Source organism: Acipenser ruthenus, chromosome 58 (assembly GCF_902713425.1).
Source record: "Acipenser ruthenus chromosome 58, fAciRut3.2 maternal haplotype, whole genome shotgun sequence".
NCBI classification, from domain to species: Eukaryota; Metazoa; Chordata; class Actinopteri; order Acipenseriformes; family Acipenseridae; genus Acipenser; species Acipenser ruthenus.
The window spans coordinates 1,137,009-1,162,973 of NC_081246.1; the positions used below are offsets into that span (position 1 = coordinate 1,137,009).

The 25,965-nt window shown below is 40.5% G+C and overlaps 1 pseudogene; it reads right to left on the reverse strand.

Moving 5' to 3' along the window:
• On the reverse strand, positions 1 to 25,740 carry LOC131724887 (myosin heavy chain, fast skeletal muscle-like; annotated as a pseudogene).
• Between the last annotated feature and the right edge of the window lie 225 nt (positions 25,741 to 25,965).

The following is a 25,965-nucleotide window of genomic DNA, read 5'->3' on the forward strand; positions in this document are numbered from 1 at the left end:
TGCAAACTATTTTTATTTTCAGAACTACCAGCGCTTATACAGGAACTACTTCACAATGAATTCATATTGTATGAATCTCTTATCTACTCTTCAGCTTGACTCTTCTGCTGCTCTTCTACTCTTCTTTAACCTATTGAAACAAAAGTAAATGCACCATTAAATACTGAGCAAAAACACACATAATATTAGTGTTTGACCAATAATTTAATACATGCTGGAACATATAACACAGCACCTTGCTTGATACAGCTATCTGATTTATACACAATCCAGTAATTTAGCAAACAAACCAAATAATATTTTGGATGTCAAAATCATTATCTAACACATGGGGCCCCAGCAATGGCTGCAAGCTCTATGCTCATGCAGTCCAGTTAGGATTGCTTAGACAGTGTTAAGAGTTCCCAATATTATCACAAAGTGTCCAGCATGTGATTCAGCAGGCCTGTTTCAGTAGCCTTTATGGGGCTCTGCACACTGGCAGTTTGCGGCAGAGATTTAGAGGTGTGGCCTCATTTACACATGATCTTGCGGGACATTTCATGGACCTGTTAAACATTAAATAAACCTATGTAGTCAGTATTTCAGAGCACTATAAAGCCTAAACATAGTGGTACTTGCTTCCTTATTAAAACAGTGCTGTCATTTGTTAAAGGCAAGCATGCAGATATCCCCCTGCAGTTGCTGCCGACATTCTCTGTCTGGTGTGTGGAGTTGCCCATACACTGAGTCTGCGTGTTCTGCATCCACTGAATTGGTTGGAAGTGTAAGGCAAAGCTTTGCCAAGTTATACAGATGTGGAAATCGATTAGAAACAGCCCAAAAACTCGGTTACACAAGGGCATCTGGCATACTTTAATAAAGGCAATATGTGCAGCACGTTCATTGTCATATTATTTGTCCCATCTTGCCTATCAAGAGTCTTGTTACTAATGCATTTGGCACCCTGGCATTGTCGTCACTTGCGGCTGGCACTGGGGTCGCTACCTTCAGCTGTGGGCACCTGCTTTGCACTCTTCTACTGTTCAAAATGTTTCTGGCTAGTTCTTCGGCTAGCTGCATATAAAATTTCTCCTTGTTATCTTGTTGGTCATGCATGCCTTGTGAAGAATAAAAGAGTTGATGGCTGCGAGATCCAATACATTTTAAAACACATGATCAAGCCACATGAATGAATGTTTCAGTGCCATCTATTTAGGAAAATTCATAAACGCACAGCCCCGTTTCTGCCAGACAGGCGGAGTAAATTCAATTTAAAAACTGCAAATGGTCAAATTGACTGCTGTGTGCTAAAAGCGACGAAGGAAAATGGTAAGTGACTGCCTGCATGGGAAAGCCTAATTCCGCTAGTTTAGCTGGCAACCCTGGTTGAAAGATGCTGTGTCTGCGCTCCGGTCGAGCTGACAGTGACAAAGTATTGATTTGCTAGTTTTGTTGGATAATAAAATCAGTTTTGGACCAATTGTGCCTGCTATAGCTAGAAGCTGATTGACTGATGATACTGAATCGTTTTCTAATTGGAAAAAAATAATTGTTTAGATATCTCACATGATATACAATGGTGGTGTAGTGAGAATGTAGTCCGGAAACTGTGTGTGACATCCCTACCACTGTGATTTCATCTTTTAACTTACCTTTCCCAGATCACGGCTTTTAGTCCTCAGCTTGTTGACCTGGGATTCAGCGATATCAGCGCGCTCCTCACTCTCCTCAAGCTCGTGCTGCACCTTCCTGTACCTAGACAGGTGGGTGTTGACTTGTTCCTCCTAAAAGGCAAATACATGAAACTTCTTGAGGGACTTTTTAATGGAAATAAAGCTTCTTAGTACAAAAACAAAATATATTCTTGTCCAAAAAAAAAGTGATATATAAAAAAACATCACTTACAGCTTCCTCAGCCTGCCTCTTGTAAGCCTTCACTTTCATTTGCAGCTTATCAACCAGATCCTGGAGTCTGGCGATATTCTTCCTGTCTTCTTCAGCCTGCAGGCAAATTATTATTATTATTATTATTATTATTATTATTATTATTATTATTAGGAATAATGTACACCCAACTGTGCAATATAAGGCTGTAATTCTATCAATGCACTAGCTCAAGTAATTTATCAATGCTACCAGAAACCTGAGAGGAGAAAATCCACAGAAACTGGTGTATTACCTGGTAGGTGAGCTCCTTGGCCCTTCTTTCATATTTCCGGACTCCTTTAACTGACTCAGCACTACGTCTTTGTTCAGCTTCAAGCTCATTTTCCAGCTCGCGCACCTGGAAATTATTGCAACTATTAAACCCAGTTCAGTTTCTTGTACAAGGGAATTATTAGTCTGTATGTTCAGCTCACCCTGGTCTCCAGTTTCTGGAGCTGTTTCTTTCCACCCTTCATGGCCAGCTGCTCAGCCTCATCCAGACGGTGGGTCAGGTCCTTCACTGTCTGCTCCATGTTCTTCTTCATTCTCTCCAGGTGAGAGCTGGTGTCCTGTTCCTTCTTGAGCTCCTCTGCCATCATGGCAGCCTGATATTTGAATAAAATATATGAATGGAATGAAGTGATTTAGAACTGTAGCAGCAGTAGGAGTGGGGGATTGTAAGGGATTTAGCCACTGGAGCTAAACGCAATAGCTTGATGGTGGAGCTCTGACCCTGAACACTATATTAGTTAGTAAAAGTGGCCACAGCCAGAATCAGAAATGTATACCTTAAACTGGTGGCTTTGTCACATTTGGTGAGGTAGACAAAGAAGTAAGTGAAAAAAGATTATATTCTGGCTAAGCAGAAGTCAAGCAGGCAGACAGACATACGGACAGACACTGCGACTCACATCGGTAATAGATTTCTTGGCTTTTTCTTCTGCATTTCTTGCTTCCTGGATGGCATCCTCCACCTCACCTTGCAGCTGGGTAATGTCAGACTCAAGCTTCTTCTTGGTGTTGATAAGACTGGTATTCTGTCAAGGTAAAGGTTCTAAGTTGATAACAACTGATAAATATAAAAACTAACAAGAATTTAGAAACTAGGTGGGAAACAAAATCTTCCAACCTGGGAGTGCAGCAGCTGCACACGCTCACTGGCATCAAGGAGCTCCTGTTCAGCCACTTTGCGGCCTCTCTCTGTCTGTTCCAGGACAGCCCTCATCTCTTCAATTTCAGCCTGCATCAGGGTGTTCCTGCGTTCCACCATGGCGAGCTGTTCCTTCATGTCTTCCTGTCCTCGGAGAGCATCGTCAAGGTGCAGTTGGGCATCCTGGACAGAAATCAGTAAAATCATTAGGAACATTTTTAAGACAATGGAAGTGTACTTTAGTAGCTGCAATGACAGAAACAGTCCGCACCTTGAGTTGACCTTGGACGTTCCTCAGTTGTTTCTGAGCTTCAGCTGCTTGGCGGTTGGCGTGACTCAGCTGAATTTCCATTTCATTCAGATCTCCCTCCATCTTCTTCTTCACTCTCAGGGCATCGTTGCGGCTCCTAATTTCAGAGTCGAGAGTGCTCTGCATAGAGTCTATCACTCTCTGACTGTTTCTCTTCAGCTGTTCAAGCTCCTCGTCTTTCTCGGCGATCTTTCTGTCAATCTCAGACTTCACCTGGTTCAGCTCAAGCTGGACGCGAAGAATCTTTGACTCCTCATGCTCCAACGTGGCCTTTTAAAAAAACATACAATGTAAAAGCTGTTAAAACATGTCTGTGTGTTTACATTCCTCCAACTGAAGGAAATACATTGATTCAACTAGCCTAGCTTTTGTTATAACCAAAGCATTTTAATTTCTAAAGTTACGAAAAAGTTTTGCAATATTGTACCTAAAAACTTGAGAGCATACTGAAGTCGTCTCCAATTATACCAATTAAACAATATTTAATTCAAAAGAATTGTAATTACATGAACCTGCTCCTATGCTAATGCGATTGCATGGATATATTTTTATGTTTTGCAATGAAAATATGTTGCAAGAATAGCAAATAACTGATTCGTCACGTAAACATGATCTTTCTGTAGCCCTAACTGAAGAGCTAGAGCTGTGAAAACAGGGATATGTATTTCTTCATCGAGTTTAATCAGAGATTACATCTTGCTAGGACTACAACCCCACAATGCAATGCAGGTATGACACATTCCTGAGGAAAAGCTGAAATCAAAATGATTTCATATCAAAAAGATAAAACAAAGGTAAGACAAATAATAACTTATACAATATGAATAGGTTTGAGCACGATATATATTAAATCACACTGACGGTTACTGATTGACACATGTAAAGGGCAGCCGGTGTTGAGTAAGTTACAGATTATATTCAATTTAATTAATACCTAACAATTGCACATTTCTTAAAGGTAATCTCTCAGAAAATACGAGTGTTTGCACACCCATATTAAAAACAATGGAGATGAGAAGGTGTGTGTTTTTAAAGAATTACCTCTGCTTCCTCCAAGGCGGTTTGGATTTCTGACTTTTCAGTTTCAATCTGCTTCTTTGACTTCTCCAGTTCATGAATAATTTTCCCACCCTCACCAATCTGTTCAGTCAGATCAGAGATCTCCTCTACAAGATGAAGAAGATGAAGAATGTTGTTAATATCAGAATCCAAGATTTAACTGGGTGGTTTTCATATATAATATCAGATTGATTGCAGGTTCTGAGCACATCAAAGCAGTGTAACACAAGAGCACACTATAATAGTAAATGGGACTCAGTTGTCCTTGAGCATACATGTTCTGTTTAAAGCATGTTGTTTACACTGTTAAACTTAGGACTTGTGGTTTATAAAGAATTACATGCCGTAAAAGCCTACACATGCTTTGCTTATATGGAATATCATACTTTAAACCAAATTCAGTAAAAATATTTATAGTTAGGAGCTTATCCAGCATTTCATAGTATATATATATATTTAAGTTTTTACATTATTTTTCAAAAATGGGTATTTTCACATGGAAGTAAATATTACACAACATTTCCTACATTTCACTGGAATCGTAAAATCTGTAGTGACCGTGACAAAATACAGCCTTACACATAATGCTCCCTGCCTCATCTACCTAGCCAGGGAGCAGTCTGTTTGTATCCTTCTCTTTCATTGAGGGGTGTCTCTGATTTTACTTGCTGGGGTAGTGACCTTGCTATTTTTATTAGTAACATTCATGCAAATACCCTACGGCATGCAATGCAAGGGGGCTTACGCTGTAAATTCTTGTTCTCCCGTTTAAGGGTTTCAAGGTGGTCCAAAGCTTCTTCATAGGAGTTCTTCATCTTGAAAAGCTCAGTGCTGAGAGAGCGAGCCTCTTTCTGTGCAGCCTCCAGCTCTGCCTGGCTTTCTTCAAATTTCTGCTTCCAGTCAGCTAGAACCTGAATGAATATGTCTCATAAATATACATCAAAACCTTGCCTCACTTATTTTCTTGAGGGATTCATATATTAAATATATACTGCAGACTCAGCCATAGTGGAAAATTAAATGCCCCTCGGGAAGTCTATTGTTACCTCCAGGGTACCTGTGGCTTCGGGCATTATAGCCCCTGTCTGTAACAATAGTCTTCCCTCGGGTCAATATCTATACTATAATTATAGTGGCGCAGTAACACCACTATAGTTAGGGTTGAGTTGGATGTTTAATGTTAAACCCCAATTTCTGTACTTTAATAACTTTGACCCCGTTCAATGGATTTGCACGAAAATTTGGATGTGTGGCCCCTTTGGTTAAATCTCTTGATGTGGACCATTTCTTTCTGCTCGGATATGAGGAGATCCAGATAGTGAAGAAAAAAAATCTGTGTTTTTTGCTGTTTTTATTTGCCGGTCTCTAGCTCCAAAAATGGTTTGGAATTTTTGTTTCACAATTTTACGGTACAAGAGGCCTGACCCAAAATAGTGCATTTTCTGGTTTGGTGAAAAAATATTAATCTGTTCCTGAGTTATAGGGATTTTAAATTTTGGTTCTGAGCATGCTCAGTACAGCTCATGTAGTTAGATATTTGATCTCGAAAATTGAATTGGTCTCACAACAAATTATCCTATTTTGCAAGGGTCTAATCTTTTGTCAAAAAAAAAAATCTTTGATTTGAGGCGGACATTTTTTTTCACTTTTTAAAAATAAAAAACTGAAACTACCTGAAAATCGTATATCTTTAGTAAATGACATGTCTGTATATAACTGGGACTCCATAACAGTTGACTTTTCATTTTGTGAATGGCAAATGAGTTTATTTTACATTTTAAAATCTTTTTCGACACTCAACTAGGAACAATAGGAATTGTTCTCACGAAAAAAGCAGATGTTCTGGTGAAAACAGAAGTACTGTTTACTCAAAAAGGAATTTAGAATGTCATTTCTTGTGTTGTGATGGGGGTCTACTTTCGTGAAGTTATTTCGTTCACACGAAAAAGCAGCAGTATGTTTTTATAACCTTGCTTATAAAGCAACTAAACTATAAAACATCATTTTATGAGTGAAATGACAATAATTTGAATAAATGGTGACACACAAAAACAAAATACTGAATCACGAGGTCTCAAAACACCTTGTATTGTATGCTTATTTTTTCTTATTTGGTCAAAGAAGCTTGCCAGGGCTACTTCCAACAGATCTCAGATAATAAAGGATTGCTTGGTACGGCCTTTAGTTATAGTTCAAAGTTGCGCGAGGTTATGTCCCAAATGGGATTTTCACTGCTGGAGTCTCGTGAGAATAAGGTATGGCTTTAGGACATGTTTCCAAGCAAATGTTTTTGGCCAATTGTACAGCTTTTTAGCATGAGAAGGCAGTTTAGCCATCCTTTAAAGTCGTACAATGTCTTAGACATGCACTTCCTAAATTGAGTGGAAACCCAGCAAACAGGTACAGAATTATACTAAAGGGAAAACTATTCAATCACAACTACAGAGTGAAGTGATTGGTGTGAGAGTCTTTCAAACATACATACAAGGGGATCATTTTTTGATTTAAGAGATATCCCATTGTGTGTTTTACTGGACATTAAGATCATTCATGTCTGTAAAAAACATGAATCAACTCATTAACATATACATGAGAACAATCAATCCTCCAGCTGTCATTATGTACATTATGTATTTGTGAAAAACTCCCCTAAACCATTTGATCGTCTTTGTAATTTGATTAGATTTACAAATACAAATTGAAAGACGCAGGTAAGAATACTAGCTCCAGGGCAAAAGAGGACATGCAGACTGCGCTCACAGATTTCTGTCTTGGAAACCAAGCCTCTTAATGTAGTTCAGTATCAGCATACAGGCGATAGACGCCAGAACTAATTTACCACAACAGGGTAAAGAAGCAGATGCATGAGAATCACAGATCTTTGATGGCATAGCTCAAGAAGATGATCAACAGCAGACAATATCTTATCCCTCTATAGCTGCCTTTGTAATAAACATCTTTTTGGTACCTTGTCAAAGTTTCTCTGCTTCTTGTCGAGAGCAGCGGCTTGTGCATTTGCTCTTTCTACATCAACCATGAGATCTTCCACTTCACCCTGGAGTCTCAGTTTTGTTTTTTCCAGAGAGGCACACTTTGAGTTCACAGCCTCAATGTGTTCCTCAGCATCTTGAAGGCGCTGTGCTAGCTTTTTCCTGGGAAAAGTGTTCAAGTACAGAAAAGGTTAAAGAATGAAAGAATTTAAATGAAGATAAAGTTGTAAGTTAACTATGATTATTTACTTTGCTTCTTCAAGCTCCTCCGTGCGCTGGATAGCATCAGTTTCGTATTTTGATCTCCACTGAGCCACCTCACTGTTAGCCTTTGACATTGCACGCTGCAGCTCAGCCTTGGCTTCCTGCTCCTCCTCATATTGCTCACGAAGCAGGTCACAGTCATGGCGGGCAGATTGCACACTATGAGCCAGGGCAGTCTTGGCCTTTAAAGAATGATGGGAATATTACAAATTCAATTTAAAAAACAGTACAAGACAAAAACACTGTATATAAAAAGGAAGGAGACATGTATTACTTTTGTTTCTTCCTCCATGTGCCTCTTGAGCTCCTCAATTTGCTGAGTGAAAGCCTGTTTTCCTCTTGTGAGCTGAGAAATTAAAGATTCTTTCTCATCCAGTTGGCGAGAGAATTCACCTAAAGCAAAAATATTCATTGCTATTTAAAAACAGTCCTTCCTTTACAACATGTAGAATAACATCATGCAGTAACTGCAGTAAACCGCATACCATTCTCTGTCAGGAGACGGGCTCTTTGAGCACTGATGTCATTGATCTGACGGATATTCTCATCGTTCTTCGTCTTAATTTCACTATATTGGTCCTCCAGAGAACGACACATCTTTTCCAGGTTTGCCTTTAATTAAAAGTTGAAAAAGATTAGTGTACAATAACTCAATTTTTTATTGTATATTAAGAGCACAAACTTGTGCTGTTTACCTTGGATTTGGCTACAGATTCCATGTTGCTGGAGAGGTCATCAAGTTCCATTTTATATTCACTTTTTTCTTTCTCAAGCTTCTGTTTCACACGCTGGAGGTTGTCAATCTGTTCTCCCAGTTCCGCCACGCTGTCGGCTTGCTTTTTGCGAAGAGCAGCGGCAGTGGCTTCATGCTGCAGAGTGGACTCCTCTAGGTCTCGTCTGAGCTTCTGAAACTCAGCTTCACGTTTCTTGTTCATTTCAATCTGAGCTGAAGTTGCACCGCCGGCTTCCTCAAGCCTTTCACTGATCTCTTCAAGTTCCCTGGAAAGATCAGCTCTCTGCTTTTCAATCTTTGCCCGAGCAGCTCGTTCGGCCTCGATTTCTTCTTCAAGTTCTTCAATGCGGGCCTAGAACATGAAAAATTGAGCAGATGGAATTAAACATTTATAATCATTTCTCATCTGTGAATTAAAAGATTTGGATTTCTGCACAATACCTGTAGCTCCTTAATCTTCTTTTGAAGTTGAGCACCCAAAGCTTGTTCATCTTCAATTTTGCTCAGCAGTTGACTTGTTTCAAAGTCCTTCCTGTAAAGTTCAAAGAAAATATACGGCGCATTTTTACATGGTTGTTCTTTTGTTAAATATCCAAAGTTTCTTTAGGATATACATTTAAAAAAATACAATCTTACTTTTTTATCTTCTCATCTGATTGCTGCTTGTCGTTTTCCAGATCCATTATGGATTCCTGGGCTAGTTTCAGATCTCCCTCAAGCTTTCTCTTGGCTCTCTCAAGGTCCATACGGAGTTTCTTTTCTTGCTCCAATGAACCTTCAAGCTAAATAAAAGGAATAGCAAATTGTATTATATTAATATATTTGATTAAATTAAACCCCATTGAGTCTCTGTATCGTCGGCTTCACTCACATCGTCCACTTGTTGTTCCAGCTTAGACTTTGCTTTGGTCAGAGTGTTGACTTTGTCCTCCTCTGCTTGCAGGTCATCAAGGGTCTGTTGGTGTGCCTCTTGGAGGGCTTTCTTTTCCTTGGTTAATTTTGCAATGCTTTCATCCTGAGCAGCCATTTCTTCAGTAAGGTTTTTAACCTATATGAAAGGGTTAGAAACCAAACAAATGGATGTATTTGCTGTCCAGTTTTTTAATAAATAATTGTATGTCATTTGTTAAAATCCTAACCTTATTTTCTGTGGCATGCTTCTCCTTCTCAACTTTGGCCAATGTAAGCTCTAGGTCATCAATGTCTTTCTTGAGCTCACTGCACTCATCTTCCAGTTTCCTCTTCTTGGCAGTCAGCTCAGAATTCATTTCCTCCTCATCTTCCAATCTCTCAGTAATCTCTTTAACTTTAGCCTCAAGCTGGATTTTGCTTTTGATAAGCCCTTCACATCTTTCTTCAGCATCAGAGAGATTTTCACTTTCCTTTTAAGACATTAAGTAAAAGTATTGTTATCAACAAATATAGATTTGAATGCATAACCTGTTATAGTGCAGCACGTTTGCACAATATTGACAATACTTGAAAGGATTAGTAACTGGGAAGTTGTTTTTTATAGCAATCTCCTGAGATACTATAGTTAAAATGGGACCATTCCCCACTTCCAAAAATGAATCTTCATTTCTGTGATTTAAATACTGAGCCACTGCATGGCACTAATAATGGGAACATGGTGATGCAAACATTGCCACCCATTTAATAGTAGGCAACTGTAACATAATAACTTTATTACATCCACAGAGAGCATTTTTTAATCGGGATTCACTGTCTAACAGTTTAATTGTGTTTTCTTACCCCTTCACTGGCTTCTTTCCTGTAAATAACCAATCAACTGCTGCCCCTATTGACTGACATGCTTTCAGCCAATGACTTACTTTAACCCAGAAAACACTATTGAGGTGAGATGACCTAGGAAGTGCAAACAGACAACCTGAGAATAAGGCTTAGAAACTGAGAGCTTCCAACTTAATGTTTTAGAATGAGCTATTGTGTTATTGCATACAGCTGTGTGCAATAACACATTTCTTTCAAAACTGCACATTTGCGGCCTATTTTGCTAATGGAAGTGCAAAATTGCTAATATTTATGACATTATTGTGTTAATTTGAATTACTTTAAGAGAAAGAGAAAAAATATAAAATAGGTAATACAGCAAGTTCAAATATAACTTGACTTCACCTAATTGAACAATCAATACTGTATGGTGGGGCCCATTGTGTCTTGTTACTTTTTTTATATGATTACAGACTCCTGTCCATGAATTAAGAACATGAGAACATAAGAAAGTTTACAAACGAGAGGAGGCCATTCAGCCCATTTTGCTCGTTTGGTTGTTAGTAGCTTATTGATCCCAGAATCTCATCAAGCAGCTTCTTGAAGGATCCCAGGGTGTCAGCTTCAATAACATTAAATTGTACTTATTTGGTCCAAGAGAAGGTACTTTTTAATCTAGTACATTATTAATTTCTCTAGGCTGTGACTAAATTAAATATTGAAATTAACATAATGTATGAGGACAAAAAAGACATAGTACAAAACAGATTCATACAGACTGGACTTGAAGCAGCAGGTCATTCTTTTCTTGCATCACAGAAACCATTTTCTCCTCAAGCTCCTTTCGCTTTGCTTCTGCTTTGGCCAGATTTTCTTTGCACTTTTCAAATTCTTCCTTCATGTTGGCCATTTCCTTTTCAGATTCGGCGCTCTTCAGGAGTGGCTTGATCTTGAAGTAGAGCTTCATCCATGGCCAGTGTTTCACATTCATGAATGAACGAATGTTGTACTGGATGGTGAAAATGGACTCCCTATAAAACAAGAACAAGGTAATAACTTCAGTTCTAGACTACTTCTATAATTATGTTAGGTAAGTGCACATGCTGACTAAATACTACATGCAGTCTGAATAATACAATGCACCATATACCTACTTCATAAGCTGGGCTGTTGAGAACAAGACCACTACCAAGTAATAATAAAAAAAAACTAATGTGGGGAACCGTTAGTTAAACTGATTTTTGACTCTATTAAGAACAAGGGTGGGGTAGTCATGACTATATATTAATACCTGTTAAGCCCTGTTAACAGTCACATTACACTGATACATAGATCTGGGGGGTTGAAGTAGTGTGGGATTCAGAACTGTTCTAAATGTTTAACAATTTGCTCATAACTCAAATATATCATGCAGTTCAGATGTTTTTGCAATTCCTCTGTATTTCTTCATTCACCTCCTTTCCATCATCTTTTGGAATTCCGTTCTCATTAGAAACCCACGACAGAGAGCCTGAGTACTAGTGATGAGTTTGGCCAATTTTTCATCTCGCATCTCCTCAAGTACACCCAGCAGACCAGCTTTAAAGAACACCTGTATTCAAGAGTTCCAAGGTAAAATATGGTTTTGTCAACATGGCACAACATTAAATTAGGAGAACGGAGTTCATTAATCTTATAGCAATAAACAAAGAGTCTCTATCTTGAAAATTATTGATTTTCATTAGTGTAATGTGGTTTACATGGGCCTTTAAATGAATTGTTACTATACAATAGCATTTTCAAGGTGATGCTAATTGTAAAGATATATTTATGTATACTAACCTTGGTATGCCCAAATTTATACTCCTCATGATTTACTTCAATTGAGGCCAAAAGCTTCTCTGATGCTTTCTTGTTGTCCATGAACTGACCCTCAGGTATAACACTTGCATTTAACACTTTGTATCTATGTCAAAAATAGAACATGTCATTATACACTTTTGATAGCTGCACAGAGAAATGTAAGAGAGGGAACACTCAGAGGTGTTGATACCTTTGCTTGAAGTCACCATACAAGATTCTGCTTGGGAATCCCTTTCTGCAAATTCTGATACCTTCTAGCACACCATTGCATCTCAGCTGGTGGATGACCAAGAAGTTTTCCATTAAACCTAAAATTACAATTAGAAATGTGTCACAAACTTATTTTAAAATCATGATACCTGTCACAGACATACATGATCATATGATAATCACCTGGAGTCTTCGACTCGTTGGGAATTAAGCAACGCACAAAGTGTGGATGGGTACTTCTTAAGTTGGTCATCAGTTTGTTCAAGTTCTCCTGTGGAATGACAAATATATGATACATTTAGCTCTTCTAATTTACAAAATAGCACTGACTTTTTTAAACGGTGGGAGCAACAGGAATAAACTGACCATAAACTGAAGATAAAGAAAAAACACATACCCTGAAAAGAGCTGACACTGTTTGAAAGGAGCCACCCTTCTTCTTCTTTCCACCCCCCTTTGCAGCAGCAGCCTCATCTTTAAATACAAAGAATAAACTTCAGACTGATAAAATACAAATGGTTCTAAAACAATCTTTAATATGTTGTTTTTCTAAAATGCAGTTGAAACTAATTTAGATATTAAGAAAATCAATATTTTTATGTAGTATTCAGCCACTGTCAAAAAAAGAAAACCACTCAAAGCCCTACACTGCACATACAATATAATAAGTGAAAGTAGTGCTGTAATGAAATTAATTACAAATAATGTGATTTCAAGGTGAATAGAGGTATGGCATTTTACCAGCACCGCCAGCTGGAAAAGCAGCATAGAGGTGGGCCAGGAGTTTCATGGATGATTTCTGGTACAGCCCCACTACAGTGTCGTTCAGTGGGTCCTTGTTCTTCTCCAGCCAGCCGTTGACACTGTAGTCCACAGTGCCGGCATAGTGCATCAGGGAGAAGCTGGCCTCAGCTTTGCCTTTGACTGGTTTAGGTTTTTGGAAGGCGCTGCTCTTGCCAAGGTGCTGGTCGTACAGCTTGTTCTTGAAAGAAGTGTCTGAGGCCTTGGGGAACATGCACTCCTCTTCAAGGATGGAGAATATTCCCATAGGCTAGTGGAAATTAAGATGTAAATGTTAGAAATAGAATAGCGAGAGGCCAAGGATGGTGCAAAGATGATTATGTTTTTTACAAACCTTTTCAATAAGCTCAATGCAAGCAGCCAAATCCATACCAAAGTCAATGAACTCCCAAATAATCCCTTCTTTCTTGTACTCTTCTTGTTCCAGTACAAACATGTGATGGTTGAAGAACTGTTGCAGTTTTTCATTGGTGAAGTTGATGCACAGCTGCTCCAAGCTATTGAACTAAATACATGTATGAAATATATGAATATCATCAGTAGCAATAATAAAACATGTGACAGGTAGTAAAGAATATATAAGCAGTATGATAAATTAAACTTACATCAAAGATCTCAAATCCTGCAATATCCAGGACTCCAATGTAGAATTGTCTTGCCTGCTTTGTATCCAGCATCTGGTTGATAAGGACAACCATCCACAAGAACAGTTTCTCATAGACAGATTTAGACAGAGCGCCAACAGCATTATTGACCTAATAAGATAAAATTTGAGGCAGTGTTAAACTTATGTTTTATTAAGTTGAATTCAGTGCAATGGAGTAATGGTGTAAACACATTACCTGGGGGACAGTCTGCCCCTTGGTCACATACTCATTCCCCACTTTCACTCTCGGGAAGCACAAGGCTTTCAGCAAGTCGGCTGAGTTCAGTCCCAACAGATAGCTGACTTTATCAGCCACTGAAACCAAACACAAGATGTTATATTTTTTGTACTTAGGATCTTTGTGGTATGGGATGCACTAGTGTAATGTAATGCGGTTTTATTGTCTCTATTAAACAATTAATAGTGCTGAATTTAGAAATATTAGAAGAGACTTTAGTAAAATCAGTGACAAACATTTAGAATATAATTGTTTTTCAATTTCTTCTTCATCTAGTCGAAATCTTGAAAGCAGTGAAAAAGGCTTTGAGATGGAAAGGTTGGGACTACATTTATTATGTTTATTTCAGTATTTCTTAATGTAGTGGGGGTCCAGCCTAAACTGATTTGCATCTAAAAATGTATGGTATAGTTCAAATATATAACAGATTAATCGTACCATAAGTGGCACATGAATAAAGCAGAAACACACAGTTATGAGCAGACCATAAGAGGTCAGTATTATTGACATAATAATGCATAGTCTGTTTACTGCTATATGGAAATTAAAAGGAATTAAGATAGATATGATAAGAATACTAAGTGCTTTTAATTATGATTTAAAGCACACATATTGCCCGTGCTTGTAACGTTACCTTCAGTGCCATCTGGTTCAGCCTGCTCCTCACGTTGCTTCTGCTTGAACTTCATGTTACCGTAGTGCATCACCGCACCAGTTAGTTTGTAAATGCTCATTTTCTGTTCATTTGTGAACCCAAGAATGTCTATGGCAGACTGGATAATGAAAATGACACTCCATTAGTTGCTTGAAAAGGTAATTAAATCATAAAATGTAGATTAATCAGCGGAACTTACATCTGTGGCGTCCAACTCCTCTTTGTCGTCAATACTGGCGACGGTGATCTGCCCTTGACTGATCATAGGGTAATCATAGGGGTTGGTGGTAATGAGAAGCATTTCTGGAAGAAATAAGAAACATTCATATTTAGCCCTATATTTACTAATCCTGATTTCAGGCAACACACTACATTTTACATCTATCTATCTATCTATCTATCTATCTATCTATCTATCTATCTATCTATCTACTAATCTGTTAATGCTGTCTGACGCAAGAGTAGCTGGGAGAGTTTGAGCACGGTGTAGTGAGTGAGCAGGGACAAGGTGCTGCGAGTACTGATTTTTTTCTCTAGTGTAGTGTTTTTTTAATGAATGGGTGTTTATATGTTTTAGGCTGACTTTTGTAAGCAGACGTGGCCGCTATGGCCGTGTTTCAGGGAAACCTGCCCGGCACAGACACACTCTTTTATGAAAAATCGTACTTGGAGATACACAATAAAGATTATAGAAGATCCCCATGTCTCTGTTGAAAAATGCATTGTTGAACTGGGTAAAGCTGTAGGATGTGCAAATATCAAGTCAGCATCACAAATGAATAAGGCTGTCGTCGTGTTTATGAATGATGATGATGTGGTGCAGAGGCTAGATCAAGAGGACTTCGTGATGGATGGGGTTATGTTTTCTGTTTTTCTGCTTTTAACAATTTCAAATATCCTGCCGTTTCTGAGGAATGGGCTCATTGTCAGAGAGTTTAGCAGACATGGACAGATCATGTCCAAAATTTCAATTATCCCTCTAGGCTGTAAATCTCCTGAATTGAAACATGTCGTTTCATTCAGAAGACAGCTCTATATGCTGTTGAACGATATTAACAGAGATCTGAATACTGTATATTAAAGTTTCGAGTGGCTGAGAGTGAATACATTGTTCGTCTGAATTAATACAATGTTTTAAATGTGGCTGTGAAGGACATAAAGCAAAAAAACTGCAAGTGAGATGATGGGGAAAACAACAATGCGGGGAAGGGGACCTTGGGGGAGAGCAATCCCGCTGAGCCCCCAAACTTTGAAATGAGTTGCCAACACATGTGAGGGAAGCCGAGACTCTATCTGTTTTTAAAACCAGACTAAAAACATATTTGTTTGAGCTGTTTGTTTGCATACAAACGTGTCAAGACGAAACTGTACATTGTACATAAAGTCAAATTCCATGTCAACGATGTCGATCTCATTCTTAGTGAATCTGTGTGCCCTTGTATGCCTGTTCGTCCTTCTTTTGTGGATAAAACACAGAAGGCAAGGACATACACCTGGGTTTGCAACGTTCTCAAGATTGAATTACAAAGAACAGTACAAACTTGCTGAGCTGATTCTGAGGACAGGCAGACAAGAAAAAAGTAGCGCAGCTATATCACATTGTACTGTGATTCAATGTGTATATTCTGTGACAACTGCTAATAAAATAAATAAATAATAATAATAATAATAATAATAATAATAATAATAATAATAATAATAATAATAATAATAATAATAATTATATATGATGTGTAGAATGACTTTCATTAGTGTTTCAGCACTCGACAGGAGTATATAATACGTTCTTTCACAATGACTTAGATTTTATTACAAAGTCCAGACTAAATTGTCTTTTCTAATAATAACATTTAATCAATTACATGATTATTTTAATCAGTTATGTAATGGTTTTGAATGTTTCTGACTTTTTATAAGTGCTTAAAGTATTTAAATATATATATATATATATATATATATATATATATATATATATATATATATATATATATTAGCAATGTGTCCTGTGTCTCTCAACAACTACATCTTACCATAAGTTAGCAACCAATCTTTGAGTAATTAATATAAAATAAAAAGTAAAAGAATATAGAATGTTGGCCTAAAGCAACTTTGACAATAATGGTTAAATGTATTACTCCTATAGATTACTATACAAATAAGTGAATCAAACAATAAGCATAGTAGTAATGAAAAGCACTTCTAGAAGGAAGAACAGCAACAAATAAAAGAATATTTCAGCACAGACAGATCAATCAGCCAGTTAACAGAATGGTTTAGTTTCACCTACCAATGAGCTCTGGCTTGTGGTTGGTCATGATCTGATAGAAGATATGGTAGCTCCTTTCAGCTGACAACTGAAATGTTACTCTGGACTTTTCCAGCAAGTCTGTGATGAATAAGTATTGCAGTCAGAATTTTAAATGTCTAAAATAAGGCACATATGTAAAAGAGATATGACAGGAGAAAGAATTAACTTACAGGTCTCAATATCAGCGGAAGCCAGTTTTCCTGTTGCTCCGAAGTGAATTCTGATAAATTTACCCTTAATGAAAATAAAATGAAATCACATAGATATGCTAATACACTGTTAATGGTTTAAGAAAGTCTAAACATGCAGTAAAATAATGGAAACAAAAACGTTGTCACTTACAAAGCGAGACGAGTTGTCATTTCTCACAGTTTTGGCATTACCAAAAGCTTCCAGGAGAGGGTTAGCTGAAATAATCTGATCCTCCAGAGTTCCCTATATAAGACACAATCTTAGTGTTAGTTAATGGAACTGGAACCAGTTGAATGTTCCATACTATTTGATGTCAATGACAGTAGTTTCCAACCTGGATTTTTCCAGGAGCCGCCTCTTTCTTCTTATCACCAGCCACTGCGATTGTCGCAAAGTACTGGATGACACGTTTGGTGTTCACAGTCTTTCCTGCACCAGATTCTCCACTGAATACAAGAGAAAAATGTGTTGAGCTGATATTTCTTTAGAGGTTTATTTTTGTATAAATGTTAGCCTTTAGGCGTAATTCGGGGGATGCCGTAGAGGGCGCTCTCCCGCTTTGCGCTCCTTTTTCTTCTTATCCTATTTCCTTTTCTTTAGCCTGTCTTACCTTCCCTCTGTGGCATCCTGCCCGGTAGCGTCCGCGATCTCTTCCGGGTGGAAGCTGATCCCAGTTCAGCCTCATTTAGTATTTCCAGCCAATCGCACAATGCAGCGCTCGCCACGTCAATTATTAGGGCATGGCCAGCGCTGCTCCACGTATGTGTTATTGGCTGCCCCTCCTGTCTATCTCGCTCTCTTTTTCTACTTTAACCCAGCACTATTTCCGCTTCCTTGTCTGTGTTTGTTTTTTGTGGTCTGCGTTTGTTTTTTTTGTTCGTTTCTTTCACTGCAAGCCGTTTCTCTGTCTGCGCTCGCAAGATAGTATCAGCTATTTTCCTACCTGCTCAGTCTGCGCCGTTCAAAACGCAGCGTCATTCTCAACTTGTTCTGCGTTTTCATCAGAAAGACTGTTTCAATGTCACCGCTGCACTGCAACTGTTTACACCGGCGCCTCACAGACCATGGTTACCACGGCAACGCCTCAGCGAGTGACTACTGGGAGTGGTAAGTTGCTACGGCGACCAGGCAGCTTTAACAGGCAATGAGAGCCTGTGCCACACGACTGCAATTTCTGGCTCCTGCTGCAGCGCTTTTGCAACATAAGAGCTTCAACTCGCCGAATTGTGACATCTAAATACTGCAGGCTCCTCTTCTAGACCTACATTAACTTACTTATATCATCACTAACTGTTCTAAAGCAAATGCTTAATACATAGACAAGGATTGTAATCGCAATAACCAAATATATGCTACCCTGCTTCACTGAAGCCAATAGTTTCAATTCCAATCAAAACCTCTAGATGGCAGCATAACACCACAAGCTCTACATAATTTAAGATGATTTGCTATCGCTGCGAATCTGGCACTCTCCAAACCTTCTATCAATTCCTGCAGTTCGTTGTCTTTTGAGGGATTCTCAGTACCCTCCTGCCTCAACCTCTTTTTCTACATATATTAACTTGAATTTTTTCAAATCCAAACTCCTCCCCTTGAGAACCTTGTCATGAAGCCATGCTTATCAGCTTTCTGAGATGTTAAGAATCCACCGTCACATTAATTTACAGCTTCCCTGCATCAGGCCATTCCTGCAACCTTCTTGTTCCTGGATTTGCACTTCCTTATTTGCCCCCAACTTCATCAAGGCACTTAATATAACTTTCAAAGTCCATTTCATTCAATTTGAGCTACCAGTCACATTCGGAAACTATGTGCTACGATTATCAACATTTCAGTCAAGCGTCCTCGTATCCCGCAATGGACAATACACTCTTAGACTGCTCCTGATCAAATCAATAGGTTTTGTAGCAGCCTCCGAGCAACGCATTCCTATCCTCTCAGGTTCTGCAGCGGCCTCAGATCTATGCATTCTTCATTTCTGCCCAAAGGCAGCCCCATCGCCGACATCATCTAAAAACGCCTTAACTCTCAAATACCAATTTTCACCGCATTCAGCAGCTCTCTGCTCTCTACAGCAGGCCACTGCAGACTACTGACAGCATTCCATCGTTTACCCCTCAGATCTCTGCCCGTTCAGCAGATCTTGCCTCTACTGTTAATATCTCCTCATTCAGCAAATCTCGGCTCCCTCTTCAGATCTGCTTCTATTGCAGCATACAAAAGTGGCTTTAGTTTACTGTTCAAATCTGCAACTGCTCTCCTCCAGAGCTTCCAACACTCCAGCTTTCCTCCAATACCTGGATCTAAGATATATATATATACACGGAGAGCTTGACTTCCTCAGCAATTTAGTCATTTGTCCGCTCATCCTCTCAGATACTACAAGCTTTAATATATGGTACGAGACTGGAAATCTGTTTGATTTATGAATTAAGGAGTTCCACTATTTGGAGAATGATTGGAGTTGTGAAACCCAAATCTCTGATTTATGAGTTCACCTTTTCCATTCCAAACAGACAAGATGGTAGCAAACCACTGATCAATCCCGTATTAACTAACACAGGATGGTTTGCATCTCAGCTCTCTGCCTTAGTTTTAAAAACATCTCAGCAGTCGATTTCATATATTTGTTCAGGTCCAGCTGCCACCTCAGCCCTCATCAAACTCTGCAACACCAACATCTGCCGTTCAACTAAATACAACACTCTCCAACCTTCTGCAATCTGCTCATCACTACATGGCCACACTCTTAGTCCCAGCGACCAAATCTTCATTTACCTCTGGATGGAAAACATTTACAACTTTCTGCACTCAAAATACATCCCATTCTGATTTAATGAGCAACGGATTCTAGCCTCCATCGCCCATGCAAGGGATTCTCTTCACTTAGCCCCCTCTACCGTTAAAGCCTACATCTCCGGAATTTAGTATTTCTGCCGCCTCATCTCCGTCCCTTCTTCAACACTCCTATCCATCCCATCAGTTTGCTTGACACTCGGAGAGATCCTCAAGAGCCCCCCCCCTGCTGCTCCCTCCTGGCTCCCTATATCAATAGACATTCTTCACTCTTTAATATCTACCCTCAGAAAAAGCTGCTCTGTCTATGCAATGACCTTACCTTGGAAGTACTATGTCTAACTGCTCTTGTGAAGCACTTCCTCTGCAGGATTCCTGAAGGAACAGAGTGCACCCTGTGAACTTACCGTGACAACACCTGTGATTTACCGGTTTAAAAAAAAAAAAAAAAAAAAAAAAAAAAAAGCAAGAGTACCAAGACATCAAGGGGAATACAATGGATAGACTCTGACCGTTAAGCCATTTCAACCATGAGGTCTTGTGAACCATTCCACGCACCCAGATACTGGACTTTGGCCAGCTGTAGTAATTTTACTACAGAACACTACACCTTGCAGTTAAAATAAAAATAAATAAATAAATAAAAAAAAAAAAAAAAAAAAAAAAAATCAGGACTTCATCAGGACTTCAATACAGACAGTTACATCAAGATCCAGAAGTTCTGCAACCTGGTCCCAGGAGCAGACCCCAACTCTCGTCTCGTACTACCTTTCAGCAAAACAATATTCAACTGAATAACTCTCTCTCCGGCCTCCTTCAATCACCACGTGGATTCATGGAGAACGCTCTCGCCCCATCTACCCGTTCCTCCTACTCGACTGCCTGGTCTTCATTTACTCACTTTTGCGAGTAAAAAAAAAAAAAAAAAAAAAAAAACAAAACAAAAAAAAAAAAAAAAAAAAAAAAAAAACGGATCTCATACCTCTTTCAACCTACAGCACCTCCTCGCCTTCATCACTCACCTCAGGCTGTCTCTATGTTTAGCCCCCTCCTCTATTTAGATGCTACCTAGCGGGCATTCAGTATCAATTTCGCCTCCAATCTTTCTCCTCTCGTCCGTTCTAGAGATAGCGGATCTCTAGAGAGAACGCTCAGAGGTATGGAGAAAAGCCTGCTCCCCTCCTCTCCATCAAGTTAATCAATCTCTACTGACCTTCTCCTTTGTCTCATCACTGCTCTCTGGCAAGGATGCTTCAACCTATTCAACGACATCGTCATGGAAACCCTGTGCCTGACCGTCGCCTTTGGATTTCTCCGCTGTGCAGAATTCTCAACTTCATCAATTTCCAGCTTCCCAGCTCTAGGCCTCAAGTGCTCAGATCTCTCTCATATCCCCGGAAACCACTTTATCCTCTTCATCAGATCTTCAAAAACGGTCCAATTAAGCCGAGGATTCAGTATCTTCTGTCAGATCCCCTCTTCAACAGCTCCAGATCTATACTTACGAGTCACTGGTTCTCATCCCGTTTATGCACCCTCTCGTCACGGATCGGACTTTCTTCTACTATTTTTCCCCCCATTCATTCTGGATCGGAGCAGCTGCCTCCGCGGCCAGGGCAGGTATCAACACTTTGATTAAGTCTATGGGGCGCTGGATCTCTTCAGCTGTGAACTTTATATTAGATCATCCTCTGCAGACATCGCCACAGCTCACCAAGCACTTGTTAGCTTGCCCGGAGTGGGGGGCGCCCTCTCCGCCAGGCCCACCAGAGGTTTCCTCCCTGCAGGGGGGTTTTTCCTCTCCACAGTGCGGACGGCTTATAGGCATAGGTTGTCTACTAACATCTCTTGTCTTTTCTCTTTTCTTCTAGCTTTTGTTTATGTGTGCGGCTCTGCGATCTCTTTTCTATCCCACGGTGTGGTTCTTGCGGGGAGCCGGGGGTCCTCTTTTGGGGGGAAGTGAGTCTCACTCCCCCGGCTGTCCGGGTCGGCCTCTTGTCTCAACCACTGCCGCCCGGCTGTTCCTCGCCGGCCTGAGGGGACCCCCGGCCACATCCTATTCTTCTGCTGCTTATGCGCTAAGCCTTCCAGGCCTCAACCTTGCTGTCCCATCTCCTCTCTTCTATTTCAGGTCCAGGACCATTTCAGCCCCCTCATGCAGTAGGCCGTGCCTCCACCTGCTGAGCGGGCCCCGACCGAGGGGGGGGGGGGTTTCTCTGTTTTCGTCTCTCCTAAACGGACCCGAGACACTTTTTCCTAAGCTCTCCACGCCGCCCAGCTGCCAGCTTAGCTGCCTGAGGATGCTGCACTGAGTTGAGAAGGATCTGTCCTTTTGTCCTGTTCGTCCCCTTCCTGTCTCTTGCTCCACTAAACGCCCAGCAGCCAGAGGATGCTGCCTGACCCGTCGGGAGCGAGAGTCAGTTTGTTGTATGTTATATGTCTAAACTTTGCTCTCTCTCTCACTTTTACGTCACCCAGCAGTCGGAGGATGCTGTCTGACCCGGCGGAAAGTGTTTATATCTAATCCTTTGCTCTTCTCATGTCTCCCTCTCTACGTCGCCCAGCAGCCAGAGGATGCTGCCTGACCCGACGAGAAGGGAAAACTCTTCGTCCCCCCTATCTCGTCCTGCTATCAGTATCTAACCTCAATGTTACTAAGCACCATTCCCAAACTCCAGCCCTCAATCTCGCCATCCCTCAAACTCGTCTCACTCTTAAACTCTCAAATGTCTCACCCCTCTCAAGCCTCCTAAGCAACCGGAGAAATCCTCTCATCTGGTCTCATTCTTAATATCTCACTCCCAATTTCGCCTCCTCTCAAGCCCTCGTAGGCAACCAGTGAAATGTTAGCCTTTAGGCGTAATTCGGGGGATGCCGTAGAGGGCGCTCTCCCGCTTTGCGCTCCTTTTTCTTCTTATCCTATTTCCTTTTCTTTAGCCTGTCTTACCTTCCCTCTGTGGCATCCTGCCCGGTAGCGTCCGCGATCTCTTCCGGGTGGAAGCTGATCCCAGTTCAGCCTCATTTAGTATTTCCAGCCAATCGCACAATGCAGCGCTCGCCACGTCAATTATTAGGGCATGGCCAGCGCTGCTCCACGTATGTGTTATTGGCTGCCCCTCCTGTCTATCTCGCTCTCTTTTTCTACTTTAACCCAGCACTATTTCCGCTTCCTTGTCTGTGTTTGTTTTTTGTTCCTCCCCCTCCCCACCTCTGCTCCTTTCCATATCGCACTGTCCGCACAGGGCTCCCTCAGGGGGGAAGTGAGTCTCACTCCCCCGGCTGTCCGGGTCGGCCTCTTGTCTCAACCACTGCCGCCCGGCTGTTCCTCGCCGGCCTGAGGGGACCCCCGGCCACATCCTATTCTTCTGCTGCTTATGCGCTAAGCCTTCCAGGCCTCAACCTTGCTGTCCCATCTCCTCTCTTCTATTTCAGGTCCAGGACCATTTCAGCCCCCTCATGCAGTAGGCCGTGCCTCCACCTGCTGAGCGGGCCCCGACCGAGGGGGGGGGGGGTTTCTCTGTTTTCGTCTCTCCTAAACGGACCCGAGACACTTTTTCCTAAGCTCTCCACGCCGCCCAGCTGCCAGCTTAGCTGCCTGAGGATGCTGCACTGAGTTGAGAAGGATCTGTCCTTTTGTCCTGTTCGTCCCCTTCCTGTCTCTTGCTCCACTAAACGCCCAGCAGCCAGAGGATGCTGCCTGACCCGTCGGGAGCGAGAGTCAGTTTGTTGTATGTTATATGTCTAAACTTTGCTCTCTCTCTCACTTTTACGTCACCCAGCAGTCGGAGGATGCTGTCTGACCCGGCGGAAAGTGTTTATATCTAATCCTTTGCTCTTCTCATGTCTCCCTCTCTACGTCGCCCAGCAGCCAGAGGATGCTGCCTGACCCGACGAGAAGGGAAAACTCTTCGTCCCCCCTATCTCGTCCTGCTATCAGTATCTAACCTCAATGTTACTAAGCACCATTCCCAAACTCCAGCCCTCAATCTCGCCATCCCTCAAACTCGTCTCACTCTTAAACTCTCAAATGTCTCACCCCTCTCAAGCCTCCTAAGCAACCGGAGAAATCCTCTCATCTGGTCTCATTCTTAATATCTCACTCCCAATTTCGCCTCCTCTCAAGCCCTCGTAGGCAACCAGTGAATGTTTGTAATTGTATCCATACTTACGTGATCAGGATTGACTGGTTTTCATGATCTGTAAAGATAATGAATTTTACATTTAAATATTAGTTTACATTATTACATAGTTTTACTTCTATTAGAAAACATTCAGTACCACCATAACTCCAGTCACAGTCAACGACCACATGGTAGAGTCTTCATCAACTGGCACTATTGCTTAAGCAACTGATTTCCATTTGACACTTGGGAGAGGCTGCTGCTTAGCTGAACCACCCCAGTGTAATACCCCTCCTTCAGGTTTAATTCAACTTTAGGCTTTTTCACCTTAACAATAAAAAGGGTACACATTTTCAGAATATCCTACCCCTCCGCCCCCCAAAATATATAATTGACAGGGGAAGAGGCCTCAGAAGCCAGCTACATTTTTGGATTATCTTTAAAATAGAGAATTTACTTTCCACTCCAATACAAGGGCTTAAGAATGTAGGGAAGCAGACTGGAGAAACGGTGCCAAGCAAATGTGGTTGCTATTGTGAATTGACAAAAACAAGAAATAATACAAAATTATGACCTCTAGTTATTCTAATCTATATTCATGACCCACAGAAGAATTGTATGAGATGACATAGCTGGGGGGAGGGATTGTCATGTATGCAGTGGTACATGAAATCCAAAGGGATTTTGAAAACATGGGAAATTAAATTAAATGTGACTTCTGGCTACAGTATTTGGCATAGTCAGCAGGGCAACCCTTTAGTTGTAGTGCAGCTTGTGTACAGAAGAAATCAAGGTGAGCAATCAGTTGTTGGATATGTGGGAGAGGAATGAGATATGAGAATAGGTGGAAGGAACACATAGCTAATTTTTTAAATACTTACCAGTAAGCATGAACTGATAGGCATTGTCAGAGACAGAGAAGATGTGTGGTGGAGCCTCCATACGCTTCTTGCCTCTGTATGCAACAACTACGGACTGGTCGTACACTGGAAGCCACTTGTATGGATTCACAGTAGCGCAAAACAGCCCAGAGTAAGTCTGAAATTGTACAATGGAATATTACATACAGTTCATTCATAAGTAAATAGTCTTTTGATTGTATTTATTTTGTATGAACACTCTTACGTAGATCATCCATGCGGCATAACGCTCTTTGAGGTTATACAGCACAGTTGGTTCACTGAGGTGGGTCATCATGGCCATGTCCTCAATTTTATCATACTTGGGAGGGTTCATAGGGAAGACTTGGTCATCCTTAACAGTGACGGTCTGAAAAGCAAAAAAGGACAAACTTAAAAAATCTGACAAACATGACTTTTCCTGCATTTTTTGAAAGGAAAGGGTTTAATACATGGTACATATTAACACTGCAATTGGTGTAACTGTCTATGTAAGGAGGGAAAGTGCAGGTGAACAGATGGTTCTTACAATGTTTAACCATTTAAATATGTTTCACATCAGGATACCCAAGTAATGGGAAAGAGCAGGTTACCCTTTTATATACAATGCAGCAGGAAATAACAGAAATGTAAGCCATAGAAGATGCTGTTTTTACTGTAATGTGACTTACTTGTCCTTCATCAGTTTTTACAGTGACTTTGCCACCTTCTTTACTCTGGATAACACCTTTTACGTAGAGCTCTTTGGGTTCTACTACGTAGCAGGCAGTTTTTGCATCAAAGGGTTTGCTTTGCGCCTCAATTCTTTCCTTCTCGGGCTTCCGGAGGTATATGGCCGCCTTCCCATATATCTCCATCTCTGCGTCCGAACTCATGATGACGGTTTACTGTGGGAATAAATAATGAAGACAGTTAACTGAACATGTTGGTCATTATTATATCTGGATATATAAATGTAATATGAAAACCCAGAGAACAGCAGCTACATGGTGTAATAAGTTAACCCCTTGTCTGCCTCCCAATATATAATTGTGTCCTTTAAGGTCTAAAAGCAAATTGGTTTCTCTTTATTATCATACAAAGTGACTATAATTGTGAAAGTGATTCACCTG